This window comes from Anomalospiza imberbis, chromosome 4 (assembly GCF_031753505.1).
Source record: "Anomalospiza imberbis isolate Cuckoo-Finch-1a 21T00152 chromosome 4, ASM3175350v1, whole genome shotgun sequence".
NCBI lineage: Eukaryota > Metazoa > Chordata > Aves > Passeriformes > Viduidae > Anomalospiza > Anomalospiza imberbis.
Genome location: NC_089684.1, coordinates 66818810 through 66835760, shown reverse-complemented (window position 1 = coordinate 66835760; position 16951 = coordinate 66818810).

The following is a 16951-nucleotide window of genomic DNA, read 5'->3' as shown; positions in this document are numbered from 1 at the left end:
ATTTGCCAGTTTGTCACACTTAACAACAATATCAGCGCTGTTTTCTGTTGACAGGGGTTCTCATATTAAACTAAAGAGGGTTCCCAAGAAGCCACTGCCGTTCTGCAGTTAATAATGGATGCATTTGTGCTATGGTTACCTTTAAACTAAAACCTGTAAAGTGATCTCATTAATTAAATATTAAAAAGACATTGTGTACTTTTTAGCACTAAGGAAGAAAGCAAGAAAGGGAGAAATTATATGCATTGATTAAAAGGGAAGGGAAGGGAAGGGAAGGGAAGGGAAGGGAAGGGAAGGGAAGGGAAGGGAAGGGAAGGGAAGGGAAGGGAAGGGAAGGGAAGAGTTCAAGAAGCATTTGGACAATGCTCTCAGGCATAAGGTATGACCTTTGGGGTGTCCTGCACACAGCCTGGAGTTGGACTATGATGATCCTTATAGATCCCTTTCAACTCATAATATTCTCTGATTCTGTAATAAACCAAATAATAGCAATTACACAAGTTTATATGAAAGCAGTTTGAATTGCTAAAAAAAAGGCAAAGAGGAAGAGTTTTTCACAAGATCTACAAAGTCAAAACTGTTTATGTTCATTGCACCTGGGGGAAAAATGAAAAACTTCAGCACCTGAATCAGTGATGAGCGCATTTATTTCATCAAAACATTTAACTTCCCTACCAGTCAAACCTCATTCACCAAAGTCTGCTTTTTACACAACCTTATGGAGATTCAGCAAGGAGCTGCTACTTGATGGTTTTCAGTGCTGACCTTTTCACAGACTGGCAGAGCAGTGGAGAAGCAATTAGTCAGAATTTTTTGCACATTTATTTAATAACACAATGTTATTAAATAAAACTGAGGAGTAGCTAGTACCACACAGCAACCACAGCGTCTGTACTTCTTTGTCAGGGACTGGCCAAGGGAATCTGAACAAGGAGTAGAAGAAAGCTAATTAATTGAGGCAACAAGGAACAACAATAAGAAGTAGGGTAACATGGATTCATCCACAGGGAATCATATTGCCCTATCCTAGCAAATCACAAGTAGTGGTTGCCACAGTGTTCAGCACCCAGCTCTAGACATAAAAATAACCTACCCACACTTGAGGTTTCTAGCTATTTCTTCTCAGTATCGTGTAGTAGCACCTTAAACCCCCAATCTGCTTCTGACTTTGCATGATGATTCCTACTTACAGTGCTATTTCTGTGTTTTCTTCATTTAAAAAAAAATGCAGCATTAAGAACTCAATCCCCTTCTCACTTTTCTGACAAACATTCCCTAGACACTCTCTACAGCTTCATTTTCTCTCTAGACTCATGAATACTGAATTGTTTCCTGAAGGCTGTGACCCCCTGACAGGTGTAGGCATGAAATGAGTCCCTAGATGCTCAGCCAATGCAGAATGGTAACACCTGCGCTCACAAGCAGCTGCAGAGCTTCAAGCATCTGAGACTTTCTGGTCAAGATTTTAAAAACACAGGTTCAAATCTTCTCAACAATTATGTGGGGGATATTTTGACTTTATTTTGAACAAGAGGCATGAAAATATTTCTCTTCAGCCCAAGGAAAATCACGATTTTCAAGGCTGAAATCTAAAATTACGTATTTCCCATCCACAAAATAGAAACACAATGATTAGTGGCATTTCATAGCACTAGTGTTTGCCACACTTCTTTCTAAATAAGATGATTCACTGTATTATTAACTACTATATTTAATGCAGAAAAAATAGGTTAAAATAATAAATTACAAGAGTCAAAATACATTGTTACTTATCTTTCAAAGAGAAACATCTAGTATCAAAGTCTGTACTAATATTGAATGAAGTTATAAGAATATTTGTGAAATTCTTTTGAGGAGGAGGATGCTGAATCACATTGATTGTGTCATAGCCACCTGCCCACAGGAGTTTTGACAAGAAATGTATTTCATTATTACTAAAATGTGACTCAGAACAAAGAACATTCTGTAGAAGAATGAATAGTTTAAAGTATCTTTTATGGAGTTATCCAAACAGGGCTTCTACCCGGAGAAATTACTTAGCCTGCTACCTATGCTGAAGTTAACTGTATCGTAGCATTTCCATGATTATCTGAGTAGCTTGGAAACTTGCAGTAATTAATTTTGTTCATATTCATTTTTATTTAAATAATACAAACCAACTGTTTTTCAATTAATTGCCACGCATTAAAAAAATCTGAGCTTCTATAACACAAATATTTTGCACAAAAATTTTGTAATACTTTTATCTTCTCCAATTGGCACTATATATCCTTTAACAGAAATAATTTTACTGAATTGAATTGTCTGGAGCACAAATAACTTGAAGCTACCTGAGTGACTTAAAAAGTTAATGTAGTATTGAATAAAGGCAGAATTATTCAGAACCACATTTTAAAAACACTCCAAATATTATTCATATATTTTACTCTGTTAGTAGGAAATTAGCTCATTGTTTAGTTTCATGGCAATTCCATTATTCATGGGAAATATTTTTATGTCTGGTTATGACAGATAAGAAACTGTGTGCACAGTTTTCTCTGCAAAAAAAAATTAAGCAAAGTGGAGCGTGCCTCTTGACAGAAGCATTTACATGCATAAAATTTCTTCCTGGTGTTCCAGCTGTGGACCTTCTGTGAGCAAATATGTGACTTTGGGGCTAAGTGCACATATCCAGTAGTAAACAGATGAAGACTCTAAACAGGTTGTATAAATGACATAAGACATTTGAGAGTCCAAAAACCTGAGATGCACATATTTGTACCATCTGCCTGGGTGCATGTTCTCAACAACATCAGAAAGGATAAAACTTGACTAAACATCTCTGTTCTTCCTGTAGACTAAAACTGTATTAAATGCCTAAACTAACTCCATTTGTGCCGTTTGATGCTGCACCCTGCCAACTGTTTTATTTCTGTTTATCATTTTTAGCTTTCCTACACACACTTCTGTTCATTCAAAGATTATTTAATGAGTAGTATCTGTTAAAAACTCAGGGGGTTTGCAGTAGTGAGATATTTCTTGTCCATAATTATTACTCTTCCTGAATAATTTGGCTATTTTTAGATTTTGTTTCTGCTTAGTTTGGTTCTAATGTTCTGCCACTGATTAATTTGAGGACAGGGGTTCCAGCAACCATACAGTCAAAGCACACAGGAAATAAATTGTCTCTAGAGAGATCTCGTCTGAATAGAGAAGCACTCTGTAAAAAAAGAGTAAACACTTGTAAATAAGCTATTTCATCCATTCCTTTTTATGTGACCATTTCATTTCACAAGGAACTGGACCAGTACATTACCCTGATGCTGTGAAAAATAATATTGCTGACAATAAAATCCACAGATTTATCATGTTTAATATATCACTAAGTTGAAAGAATCAAAGAAGATGATATTTCTGCTAGTTGTTAACTTCTGCTGCTTCTGTTTGACATAAAACTAAGATACCAGTACTAGATGAAGACCAGGGGGCAATGCTGTACATGGAAAACTGAAAGAAAAACATCTACTCTGAGACTGACATCTGAGAATTCACTCTTCATGAAAGAAGGTACCTGCAGAGGCAACTCATTACATCTTTCATCCATGACAAAGTAAGGAAGTCTAGATAACTTAGTCTCAATATTTACCTTTTAAATCACTCATACTAGGTCAAGTGAGGCAAAGCCTTTAATACTTTTATAATGAAAAACTAAGCTAAAGTAGCAATCATATTATGCCAAGTGACACCGTTATAGCTGTACCAGGAAGGAAAAAAAAAAAAAACAGAAGAGAATTGAAGGAAACTCTAATCTTATTTATAATTCTGATATAATTTTTTTAATATATAGGTAAATCTTGTTGTCGGGGTTCATCATACATATACATACTTCAATTTCTACATCTTACACAAGTAGAGAATCTCCCCTAGGTGCTCCATTTCACTAAGTTTGGAGCACTACCAGCTTCAGCTCTGGAAAGAACCACAAATCAGTAACATTAAACTGTAGCAAAATGTTTGAAAGACTATCTAGACATGTATTAAGAAGCAAAGATAGTTTGCACTTTGCTGAAGAAGTTTACAGTGTGCTGTTTAAAATTACTATTAAAAAAGTACCTTGTGACCTTCCCATGGATCAGAGAATAAACGGTTTAAAAAAATAATAGAATTTCTGGCATTCAAATAGCAGCAAAATGGAACCTGAATCAGGAAATGAGACTTCAGGAGAGAAAGTGTCAAAAAAAAAAAAAAGAATAAAATGGGCTGAAATCAGCAACTGCCTTCTTCATTTCTAAACATGTGACCATTTTAATAGACCAGTTTACCCTGTGACAAGGCATTGTATGCTCTGTTTTCATGCACAGTGTGTGCAGGGCCATTTTGTGTGATGCATTTGGAGCTTACTAAGTATATATAACCAAGCTGTAGGCTGACTTGATACCAACCACACTGGTGTCATTCATCATTAGACAGATGGTATGAATTCACAGTGACATCTTGTGATACTAATTTTTTTTTTTCACTCTACAAAAAGCTGTTTGCAACTGTCTCCAACTTTATTGCACTGGTAGTAATCAGAAGCACATTCTGTAATCCCCAATTCAGGACACAGATATTCAAAGGACCTGGATTTTCCTCCTGTTGTTGGGGAGTAGGTGTTTTGGTTGGTAAAAGCATGTGTGGTGAGCTGAGTTTGTTCATTTTGCTACAAGTAAGTAAAGTTTGTGAACAACATGCTCTTCACTGTAGAGATTACAAAAGCAGATCATTTGAACAGTGAATGCTAACCAAATTGTCTCTGAGACAGATTTAGTGCATTTCCCACTTGTTCAGATAAGGAATATTCCCATTTCCTAAGTCAGCAAAACATCTGTCTACTTTTCTGCAGGTCCAGAATAACTTTTTGACTGCAGTAAAGTTCATGAGGATACTCAGAGCATATTCAGATCCCCATCAGGGAACTTGCATCTGGCAATTGTTTGTCAGGTGTAGCAACTGCTAAATGGAAATAATACAGACAAGAACAAACCAAGCATACTGTTGCTATTGCAATATCTAATTATTCATCTGGTAAGTGCTTTACATTGTCATTTCATTTTATTTGTAGATTTCATTTAACTTCTGTTAAACAATTGTTAAACAGAAGGCCAAGGGTTTTGTGCCTTTATTGCTGTTTACATTAGAGAATTGGGTGCGATTTTTGTTCCATTTATATAATGAGGGTATTAAATGAGGAAATCAAGACCTGTGTCTAGGCCATGCACACAAGTGCACAAGGACCTACAGAGACATAGGGAAACTTTCTGCTATCCTTTTTGCTAGAGTGAGCAGAAAGCATCCGTTTCCAAAATCTTTAGAGAGGAATGCTCTACATTGCATTTGGCAATGCAATCAATTAGTATCCTGAACTTGAAATTCACAGCCATTTGAACAGGTCATTCATTTCTATTTTTCCCACAGTAGGTTTTCATAGAAGTTAAGCTGCTGAGCTAAACACAGAAGCAGCAGTACATGAAAAGCTGCTTCTGTCATTACGTGGTACTTCCAGACTTAATTTGTTTATTTACTCTGGACAAAGTAAAAGGTCAACTATTAAATATGTTATATTTTATCTGAGTCATGCAAGGCAAAGACCAGGTTTCCTTCAGGAGGGCCTGGAAGACACTTTTAGCCTACTGACTGTAGTAGTAAGAACAGTGGCTGGAAATTTTGATCCATGTCAAATAGTTGATAACAAACACTATTTTTTATTACTTCTCTTACCTAGCTGGTATAAAAATTCATTGTCTCTAGCTCTTTCTTTTTTTAGTCATGTAAGTGGTCACCATAACAGATGTGTAAATGTTAGCTATTTCTCCAGAAGTTCTTGCCTGTAGCTAGATGCCAAAGTTTTTGGTGCACACAAATTTTACAGTCTAGATTAGAACTGAATTCCTATGCTGAGTTCTATTAAGAGCTCTGTTATATCTTCCCCTGTGTTCTATTTGAACAGGAAAAAATAATGACAGAAAAATATTTCCATTAGAGCAGCAATTTGTAGAGGAAAGGAAAACTTTGTTGTGAAAAAAAATTGTTGTGTAGGTAAGAAGCATCAGGGAGAAAAAACTTCAATTCAGTAGAGAACAAAAAAAGCATGTCATAAGACGGACACAGCTAGACTGCTCCTTCATGTGATGCACGGGCCAGATATTAAAATAGACATTTAGTTCCACCCACCCAAGTAACACCATCAGTTTCTGGGGCCACATATGCAGTCAAGACATCCTACTTGGGGTAGGATTAAGTGCAGAGAGTGTACCTCTCCACCAATCCACCTCCTTACTGACAGGCAAGTCCCAGGGAAGGAGGTCTGGATGCCAGAATCTAGCACAGAACACATCTGAGGGTCAGCTAAAGGGTTGCTAGGCTGTGGAGCAACCTCTAAAAAAAAAAAAAAAAGAGACCAAAATGTTGCTTTCTCTCTGATGATTCCAATGGCTATGCCTGAGCTCCTCTGATCTGGGATTCACACTGGAAACTATAGGTAGGGCTGTGTTGAGAAAGAAAAAAATTATATTAGAAGATAATAGCAGAGCTGAATATTTGCAAAGAGTCCTTGTAAGTTCTGCTTAAATTTCCTAAATGTGAAAATGTCTTACCATATTTTTTTGTTTGAAATCTGACCTAAAATCTGATTCCACTTCTCCATCACATGTCCCAATCCAAATACCAAAGCTTTGGAAGAAGAACCTACTACAGGAAGCCCTGATTCACTAGGAAGGATATCCCCTCCTGTATCCATAATGCATTTATCATTGTTTCAGTGACTAAAGAACAGCCAGGAACTTTAAAAAGAGATATACTTTTTGCTTGTAAAGAAAAATTACTAATGACGGTTATCAAGGTTCATTTTCAAGTATTGCAATCAGTCCTTCTTCATTGCAAACAAAGATGAAAAAGCACGAAAGCCTCAGAAAGACATTTCCCTTCTCAGAGCTCCACATGAAACAGTTTCAGCAGCAGCAGAGATTCCTGAACCCTGTCCTGAAATTCCTCATGCATCTATTTCTCCTAGCTCCCACTGGAGATGGAGGCCAGCTTTCTGTGTTTGGCTGGTTGAAAAATATAAATAAGACAAGTATAAGGAATAAAAGGACCTGGCATTCTGTTACATTAAAAAGAACTAACACTCTAGGGAAATTTAGTCTAGTGCTGCTCTTTCTCATGTGATTCATAACCATTTATTAAGTACCACAAGTACGCTTTCCAGGTTATCCATGTTTATGGATATCTTGTCTGGGTAGTATCATCTAAATAAAATTTCACATTCTGTCAAACTTCTGTCATCTTTTGACTCATAAATATGTGCACATTTCAGACACAAAATCTTTATAGCTCTTTTTATAAGGTAGGTATGTTAGGCCTACATGTTGCTTTCAACATTTTGGACAAACTCCAAGTAGATCATTGAATGCTGCACTGTTAAATTTCAAAGGTAGTGATCTTCCCCACACACATTGTTTTGTTCTGCTAAACAGCTTCTGAGTTCTATTGCTGAGCTCCAAACTTCATTATTGAGTACCTTATTTAAATATATGTCCCAAATATTCCTTGGATGCAAGAAAAGTTTAATTATATAGTTTTAATTTAATTACTTAGAGATTCCTATAGAGAAATTAACAGGACTTATAAGTACTATGAGTAGGCTTATAGTTTCTTAAATTTTATTCTTAGGTTATAGAAATGTTTTAGGTTGGTTTATATCCAACCAGGCTTTTTGGAAGGGCAAAAGTTATTTTGGGGCTGTCACGCTGAGGGAATCAATGCAAACAACATGTAAACAGCCCTTTTTTGGGTCAGGTTTATTCCTTTGTGGTAGTTACTGCTTGCAGACTTGGAGAGACTGGACTTTCAATGTTTAATGACGCAAACAATCGACCATTTAACAGCTCAGATGCAGAGGGCATGTGCACCTTGGCTGGAGGCTACAGCTGATTTTGAACAAGGTAAGGGAAAAGTCTGACAAGAGGCAAATCCTATGAGGTGGGATAGTGCTTTTCATCATGCCAATGTCCTCCCTTACATAATGGCTACATAGATAGCTAGATGCATACATACATACATACACACATACATACATACATGCACACACATACTGTGTGAAAACGCCCCTTCATGACTTAATTTCAGTGATAGGAGAAGCAGTTGTAATGTTTTAGAAGGTGCCCTAAATCATCAAAGACACCTGAAGTGTCCCATGATCCAAAATAACATCCAGTTTGAGACTCCTGAGGGGAAGTACCTGAGCATTCCCATCTGAAGCTGAGTGAATATAAACCCAGTGGACTTTTGTTTCTTCAGCTTCCCCCACCCCATCAAGACAGAGACCAACATTTTGACAATACTGAGATACTCACCACTAAGACCACAAGAAGGAGACAAACAGGACAGGATCCACAGGATCCACAGCATCTTTCTTTTCCTATTTCTTTCTCCTTCTCCCTCTCTACCTCACATTTACTGTTAACTTAAAATCCATACTATTGGCTTTGGTATATGGTCTCATTTGCACCTTAATTTAGGCAGAGATATCTCTCTAATAATTTTAATAACTGGTTCTTAACAAGATGGAAAATTCTGCTGCTGAGCAAGCAAATATCTACCATAACCCTCAATCTGACTTGAATCACACATCTTGCATGCCTCCCTCAAGTATTCCACTATGTACTACTTCTGACATTTACTTTTGAGCCAAAAACATGACTACAAGTCATTTATGGCTTTCATAGGAGAAAAAAATATATTCAGCGCTTTCTTCTTATCATTTTCTTCTCCCCAGAAGACCACATCATTATTGTGATAGTAGACAGTAGATACTTTAGCAATAATAATATATTGTAATGTAGTTTAGGTCTCACTTCATACCCAGAAATAAAAGTGATGAAAATAAGATAAAGGACATTCATTTAGTTCTATTGTTACTAGCTGATGTCACCTCTAGTACTCTTGCAGGTTTTTCATTCAAAACTTGATAAATCTCTATATATTTGTTCTCCATGTCTTCAGTTTTTTCAGCTGAGACAAGAAAAAAATTTGTGAAGTCAGGCTTTTTCCAAGTGCTGTTGTTTAACATAACATCACACTGACTCCTATATAAAAAAGATGATTTGCATACACCGTGATTCCCCATACAGCCATCAGCTGGTAAGAAATGCCATCCAATCCCTGAATTGCCATGCTGCTTTTAATTTAAGGTGGATATAATTTTTTGTGACAGAAATATTTCTGTATATACAAATATATTTAATCCTAGATGGTATTTCATACAGCCTTCAGGAGGATATCAGAAACATATCAGCCTTTTCTTATGTGCCTCTGGGGAGAGTTTAATAGCCATGACTTCCCAAAGGTAAATCATTATGACATCTGGAGGCAGGGGAACCCTTCATGGACACGGAAGAGGTGAGACTGGTTTGACTTTTCCACCTGAAAGTGAACTATAACTGAGTCTAGAGGCAAACAGAGAAAGACCAGACAGAGGGTATTGGTCTGTTTAATGGCTGAGGTAACTGCAAGAGGAATGAATCATTAAGTCATTTAGGCTCTGTTTTCTTAGCAAACAAATGAGGAATCACCTCACTCAGTCTGAATCAGAGAAACCCTTACTGTGAGCAAGGAAACAATGTCAGCAAATGCTTGTCTGGAATGACTGATGAAACCACTCTGAAGCTGGGTGAAATCACTGCCTTATACCAACAGGAATTCTCAGCATAGTCAGTGCAAATGAGCAGCCTGGGCAGTGATTCACCCACTGGCACAGGGATGTCACGTTCTGTCAGAGCCAAGCTCTGGGTGTTGCTGGCACAGAGCAGCCCCAGGCAGGTGCAGAAGGGCTGCAGAGGCACCAGCAGCAGAGAAGGGAGACCTTTCATTTCAGTTTGCCAGCAGAGAAACAGGTAATTTTTGATCTAGAGGAAGGAAAATCTTGGAAAGACAGATCACGTTTTTTTTTTCTTCTGGCACTGATTGTTTCAAAACCATTTGGAACAAATGATGCAATGAGAGCTAGCTTTTTCCCCACACTTGAGTGCATTGTGGCTATCATAAATCTAGTTATTTATGATTCCAATTTGCAGTCACTTCCCTGGGCCATTCATTTGCTATTTAAAAAAAAGAGATGACAAACATTGTCTGAAAGGATATGCACATACCATAGCACCAGGGAAAAAATTAAAATATGAAGCCTTCCCACTTAGCTACTCTTAATCTCTTTAAAGACTGCTCTTTAGAACCAGGAAACACTGATTCACTGATGGAGTACCCAGTGCTCTGAGTTTTGAACACTGTTTAATGGGTTGCTTTGTACAATATAATGAATCATATCCCTTCAGTCACATATTCTTTTCTTGTTGTTATTATTATTGTTGTTGTTACTACTACTATTATTATTTCAGTCTTTCTTACCCAGTATAGCCACCACACTCCACTCTTATCTTGTTTTCTTTTCGTTGCAGCTTGGATTTTGAGCACTTCAGCTGAGTTAATTCAATTTACAGGCTCATTAACCAGACTGCAAATGAAAGAGGATGACAGTGTACCTCCACAGGAATTCTCAATGTCAGAATGGTCTAGGTCTTAAAATCTCAGGAGTTTCTGGTACAGCATCAGTCTGATTTCTTATACTTGCAACCCAAAATAGGATCCAATAGGTGAAAAAAGTGGCAAAGAAACTGAAATAAAATTGCAATTATTTTTCATCCACTAAATACTAAGTTGTGTGTGATTTTCTCTATAGGCTTCCTGGTCAAATCTTTACAAATAATGACTGACTTGCCAAAAGGCTTGTATGCTAAATCTCTTTTTTTTTTCTGAATTATCTTCAAGCTGTTTCAAAACAAAAGAAATCATTTTTCTCTCTCTGAATCTTTGTATTTCTAGCTCTACCTTGATTTGTCACTGCTGAGATACAGTGACAGCATTCAACACTGTTTCCTGAAGGCTTGACTGAGGGCTATATCCTGAGCCTGCCTGTACAAGCTTTTTCAATGTAGCCAGCCCCACAGCATTATTCTGATCACATTGCTATTCCACCTTTTAGTTATGAGATTCCTTCATTTATAGATGGCTTTCTGGTTAGAATACATTTTGAAGGGACTTTTTGTTTTGTAGTGAATTGTTTTGGCTTTATTAGTTTTACTCTAAACGTTAACTTGTTTCTTATTTCTTTGCTCCATGGAGCTGTATTATATCAGTTCCCAAAGCATGCAGCCTTCAGCTGAAAACACATATAGAATGACTATTTCCTTTGTGATGTGTATTCATCAGAGACAAATTCTAATTCACACTCTCATTTTTTTGGATTTTTGTATTTGAAGTAAGTATTCTCAAAGGCACGCAATTTCAAAACGAATTTTTGGTGAGGTTTTGTGGCAGACCTAATTCTAAGTAAGCTTAGCAGGAACTCAAACTGCCTTCGCACCCCCCATCAATAATGTTGAGCTCAAGATATTGACTGAGCTGCAGCACATTTAATTTTAAAGTTTACCCTTAATCTCCAGTTAACCACACACGCCTCAAACAAACCCCTTTCGCAAGCAGTGGCCTTTATGCCTGGCAGTTAAATGCCTGGTGACTAAATGTCATGTCTTTGAATGCAAAAGCTACTTCATTGTCCAGAACTGTCCCTGGAACACTGAGCAGCATAATGATTCCTGATAAAATAGGCACCTGAGATGTCTGATTCTGCAGTGAATTTTCATAGACATGCTCTGTCACTAGAATGCCTTTACTGTGGTTTCCAAAGGCATTTACTGGATCCAAAAATCTCCTTTCACTGGTACTTCAATTCCAGGCCAAGTAATTTGTGAGATTTACCCTTACAAATCTTTCTGTATCTCACACTTTGAGGGAGAGTTTCTCATTTTCCTGCAGCAGTCTTTATTTATTTTCAACAAAAATATCCCAGATGACAGCTAAGTCAACTGGGCAGGCAAAGACTCCTTTTCAAAAAGTGAAACATTTTGGCCATTTATCTCTAGTGCAGAGATCAGATTTAAGGGAGACCCAGTGACTGACACAAATTAATCTTTGTTATCAATGGCACTTCCTAAGTGTTCAAAACTACTGAGTCAGGTCCCCTAAAATCTGAAGACTGGGTAAATATTGTCTAATTTTAAAATGTGAATATTTCTTTTCTCTTTGATCTTGAACTCATTTGTTATTTTCAAACCTTTCCTTGCAAACACACAGAGAACCATCACATTTTTTCAGAGAAGCTAAGATCTCTGTGCAATCCTTTTACTTCAGCAGTTATACAGTTGCCCATGACCATGTCCGGCCAGGATTTGAGTAATGATATTTTTCAATCTTGTGCTGAAGATCATCAATCATCGTGATACAACGAAATTGCAAGAATTGCCAAAGTTAGTATCTTAGGGTGAGGTGCAAAAGGGTGCATAGAGCACCTTGCATCTCTCTTGAACCTCTTTTGTATAGTCTATTGTGTAAGGATAGGCCAACAAAAGATATAGCCAGTAACTCACACAGCAAAAGTTATTCTCATCAGTGAGATCTCAACACTTGGCATCTGATAATCCATCAGACACCTGCTTGCTTGGATTTGTACAGTCAATTCTTGCCAGGTCCACACTACCGCAGTGGATAAGCACCTAACCTTATTTTAGAATATCTTCACAATGTGATGAATGCAAAAGCATTCATCAGCAATCCACATTGTTTAATTAGGGAATAACTGGATACCAAGTTGCCACTCCCTGCTGTGGGAGGACTCCAGACAGCCCAGGTCAACACAGATCTTTCTCAAAGGGATGCCTACTACAGGGGTAAGGGAGACTTGTGAAGGTTGTGTGAACACATATGCATGCCAGCAGCTAATGGAAGAACCACTCTGATCTTTCAAGTAAACATAGATTCTGTGCCATTTCCCAGGCCCTCAGTGATACTCAGGCACTTCAGTCTTCCTGGACAGACCTAAATCTCATAATAGAAGACAGAGTTTCTGAGCAGTTCAAAGACTACAGAGTAACTGAGGTACTGTATGGCATTTACCTGAACCAGCCCACTATTAGTGTTCAGATGGCTGGACCAGTCTTTCTTGATGAGAAAGTTGAACTCTAGACTGCCTGTCAATTTTTTTTTGTTGTTGTTTCAGTCCCTCTTCCCTTTAAAAATGTCACAGGCACCCAGTAAGGCACAAGGTTAAAGCCTCACTGAGTCTAGAGAGGGTCAAGTGGTTGAAGTGGGGGCTTTTTGTGCTCTCTCCCTTCAGCAGCTTGACAGTGGAGGGCAACAAAAGTACAGCAGGGAATAAAGTTATAATTTGCATGAGTAAATGGGATAAAGTTCCTGTCAGAAACACTGACAGGAACTAAGGGAGGGGTTCTTCAGTTTTGGAATCTCAGCTACAGTTTTAACAATGTATTTGCCTAATTTTTAAAAAATGCTATTTGTCAGATCTGGAGGTAAAAAAAATAAATTATCTCAGAATGCCTTTCCATGCTTTTATGAGCTCTGTATTACCATTATTTGTTCATGTAATACAGATTGATTTCTTTCCTGATAGACAAGGATATCAATTTTTATACATATTATGACCCCAGTTATACAAGGAATACTTTAAGCAAACACAGTATCTGAACACATTAGAAATTTGTACACTTTTGGCTACATATATTTCTGTTTCTTAGGAATTATTACCTATCATTTGATATCATTCATAGGCCTGAAAAAATGTTCATTCTGGGATAAGAGTCAGCATATAGTGTGATGATATAACTTACAAGAATATCATTATTGTATTACTGAAAATACATATGTGCTGTAAAATGCTGTTTTACACTGATAAATAATTGATTTGAATAAACATGAAGTTTAAATCCCAGTTCTGCTTTTATGTGACTATGGCTGGAGTAGATGTACACACATGCACACTCACTGGAATGAAATACGTGAATGTGTTTTGTTATTTTTCTTTTTGAAAGAAAACTAAGATTGCTTCCTCTCTGTTGATGCATTGTTACAGCCCTTACTTCTACACTAGGCAGCACATGAGATGACACATTTCAACAGCTAAAAGGTTTCCTCGGTGCACAGTAATTGAATTTGGTGCCATCAGCTAGAGTCAAGAGTCTCACTTCACCTTACCAGTAAATTAATAATGCTATGTTCTTTCATTTTTAACAAATATTGATGTATTTCCCATGTGTTCACAGCCTCTTTGCCAGGTATTGTTCAATACGATAAACTATTTGCATGTGTGTTTCAGTGTCAAATTTGAAGTCCTTCTACCTCCCTTCCCCTGTCCAAACTTCTCTGAGCTTGAAACATTTTTCTCTAACTTTTAGGCACTGTTAACAAGAAAATAAAGCAGAGTGAGAAAGATATTAATTGGTGTAATAATTTCCATTAGTTTCATATACAATGATTTCATTAGAAGCAAATATTTTATTATGGCAAATTCTCTGAAAACCTTTTAATCAAATTCAAAAATCCTGGCAAATGGAGTAGCCAAAGCAGAAACATTTACATAGTAAGCAAAGTTTTCACAGTCCGTTTCTTTCTCCACTGCTCTGATCCCCTGCTCATCTGCCTCCCCACCACTCAAGCCTTGCTGCTTTGCCTGCTTCTTTTGTTGATCCTTCCTTGGAATCTCTACACTACTTTTTACAGTAAAATAAAATTATTATTTAGAATGTCTAGCTTGTAAACTTTCAGCAATATACATATTAATTTTCAGAAAGTCCTGATTTATCAGCTATATAAAAGAAATGCATAGTTTCTCTGACTGGAACAAGATAGATCATAGCCAAGTCATTTCCCACCAAATTTTCAAACTATGCAATTTGCTGTTTCATGATCAATAGATGGTGTAATGCAAGAAGTGATTTCATACCTCTCTGGGTCCTGTAATAAAATAGTTTTATTACACCAGAATTATATGTATTATCCTCAGACTAACTGTAGAGCTTCATGTGCTATCTCGGGAAACATACATATTCCTATTGAATTGGCTGATACTTTAGCAGTGCTTTTTTTACAGTTTGACCTGAGAAAGTTATCTGTCTTCAGTGTTTCCAAGAACCTAGTATATTAAGGGGAAAAGTGTAATATTTCATTTGATCTGGGCATTTCAATTATTGTTTCCTTTGCTGAAATCAAGAAAAAAACAAAAGTTACACAGAAATAAGAAATTAGATTACATTTACAAATGTAGCTTGAACTGAGGCAATGATTGCAATGCCCATTGATTAAACTAATTTCTTGTTTAAATATTCAAACAATCTGACAAGGCAGAGAGTAATTTTGTACTTAAAGTCCAACACTGCAAAGTAAGGGTTGATATTTACATCTTTGCTGGTTTACATGTTTTCCTTTGGACACTGTTGCTTTATGGGTCTCACTCACACTCTCTAAATTGCAGGATTGAAATAAATAATACTGAAATAATGACTAAGCATTTACTATTTAGCAATACACTGCTAAGTAATTAATTGCCTAATAATATAATTAAATAATAGGCATATCACTATTACTGATTTAGCTGCATAATTTTGAATAATTGTTGCATACAATTTTAAAGCTATCATTAAGTCAACTATGGCTGCAAGTTCATCTATCTTTACCATACCCCACAACAAGTCTTTCAGACAGAGATGTGATGGAAAGCTCTGTGGGTTTTCTAGGAGAGCTCCCTCCAGCACCCCAAAAGATGGGCCAAGGTCTCAGTTTACAAGTCACCTTCACTGCCTGTAGATATCTTTGCTCCTGCCATCAGAAGGTTCACCCTGTCCTGTGTTCTTTACCTTATATAACTCCTTATTCCAATTTATTCTATTTCCAGAACCACCTTTTTGCCACTCTTGCATCTCCTTTCCTTTGACCAAACTCTTCCTTATGAGCCAGAGGTGGACCCGATTTTTGCTCAAAGGCATATCTGGCTCCTCTTCACCTTTGAGTATAGTGGACCTATCTTGTACTTGTAAGCCCCTAGATAGGGTAGGATCCTTCTTCTTGGTGCTAGAAGTCACCAGCTTCCATCCTTTCACTTCTCCAGAGGTTGCACTTACCTTTGGACTAGATGTGGACACTGTGTACCCTTTTCTCACCTCATCCTCATCTGACAGCAGCAGGCACCCTTAAGTTTCTCAGAGGTTTCACAGCCATTATTACTGATCCTGGATCTTCTCCCAAGAAGGCCCAGACGCTCCCCAAGCAGAACTGCCACATTTGCAGCTGCCTCTGTTAGCTGTGCTCATGAGAGTCCCCATAGCAGGAATCACTGAAACCCTGCAGAGCAGCTAAAAGAACACAGAGTCCCAGCAGCTTGGACCAGCTCAGAGAAAACCAAGACCCATGAAGCTTTTTAGAAGTGAAATATCAGTTAGATAACTGGAAGTATCTAGAAAAACCTAAGCAATCTCTGTAGAGGTAAGCTCTGAATCCTGTTATGTTTTTCTATGGCTGTTTTCCTAGACCAACCACACAGCAAATCTGAATTTAAACTCTGAATATATACTAAATATACTAATTTAAAAGGCTGATTCTTATGGCCATGTGTTTGCAAGCCTATTATACTGCTATCAGAAGTAGGGCATGAAAGCCTTTGCCCAAAGCCTGACCTATTTATTGTATTGACCTGATGCTTCAGGTTATACATACTAACATTACAGACAGACAGAAATTTTGGACTATGGCATGTGTCTCTCTGACACACTCTGACACGCTATCTCAAAGACTTTTCTTTGTGGCCTTATATTTTGTTGCATCCCTTGATGGCAAAGTTATAGTTTGATACTTACTACATGTGCAGGCCTGGAGCTCAACTAGTTATCTGCCTCTTGGGTGTATAATGAAAGGTTTTGCAGATACCAAATTAAACTGTGATCGCTGAAAGATAAAAGAAAACAGTCATAAGATCAGGCACAGATCTACAAAAATTCTTGTCTGTAAGACTGAGTGGCCTCAAATGCCAATGCCC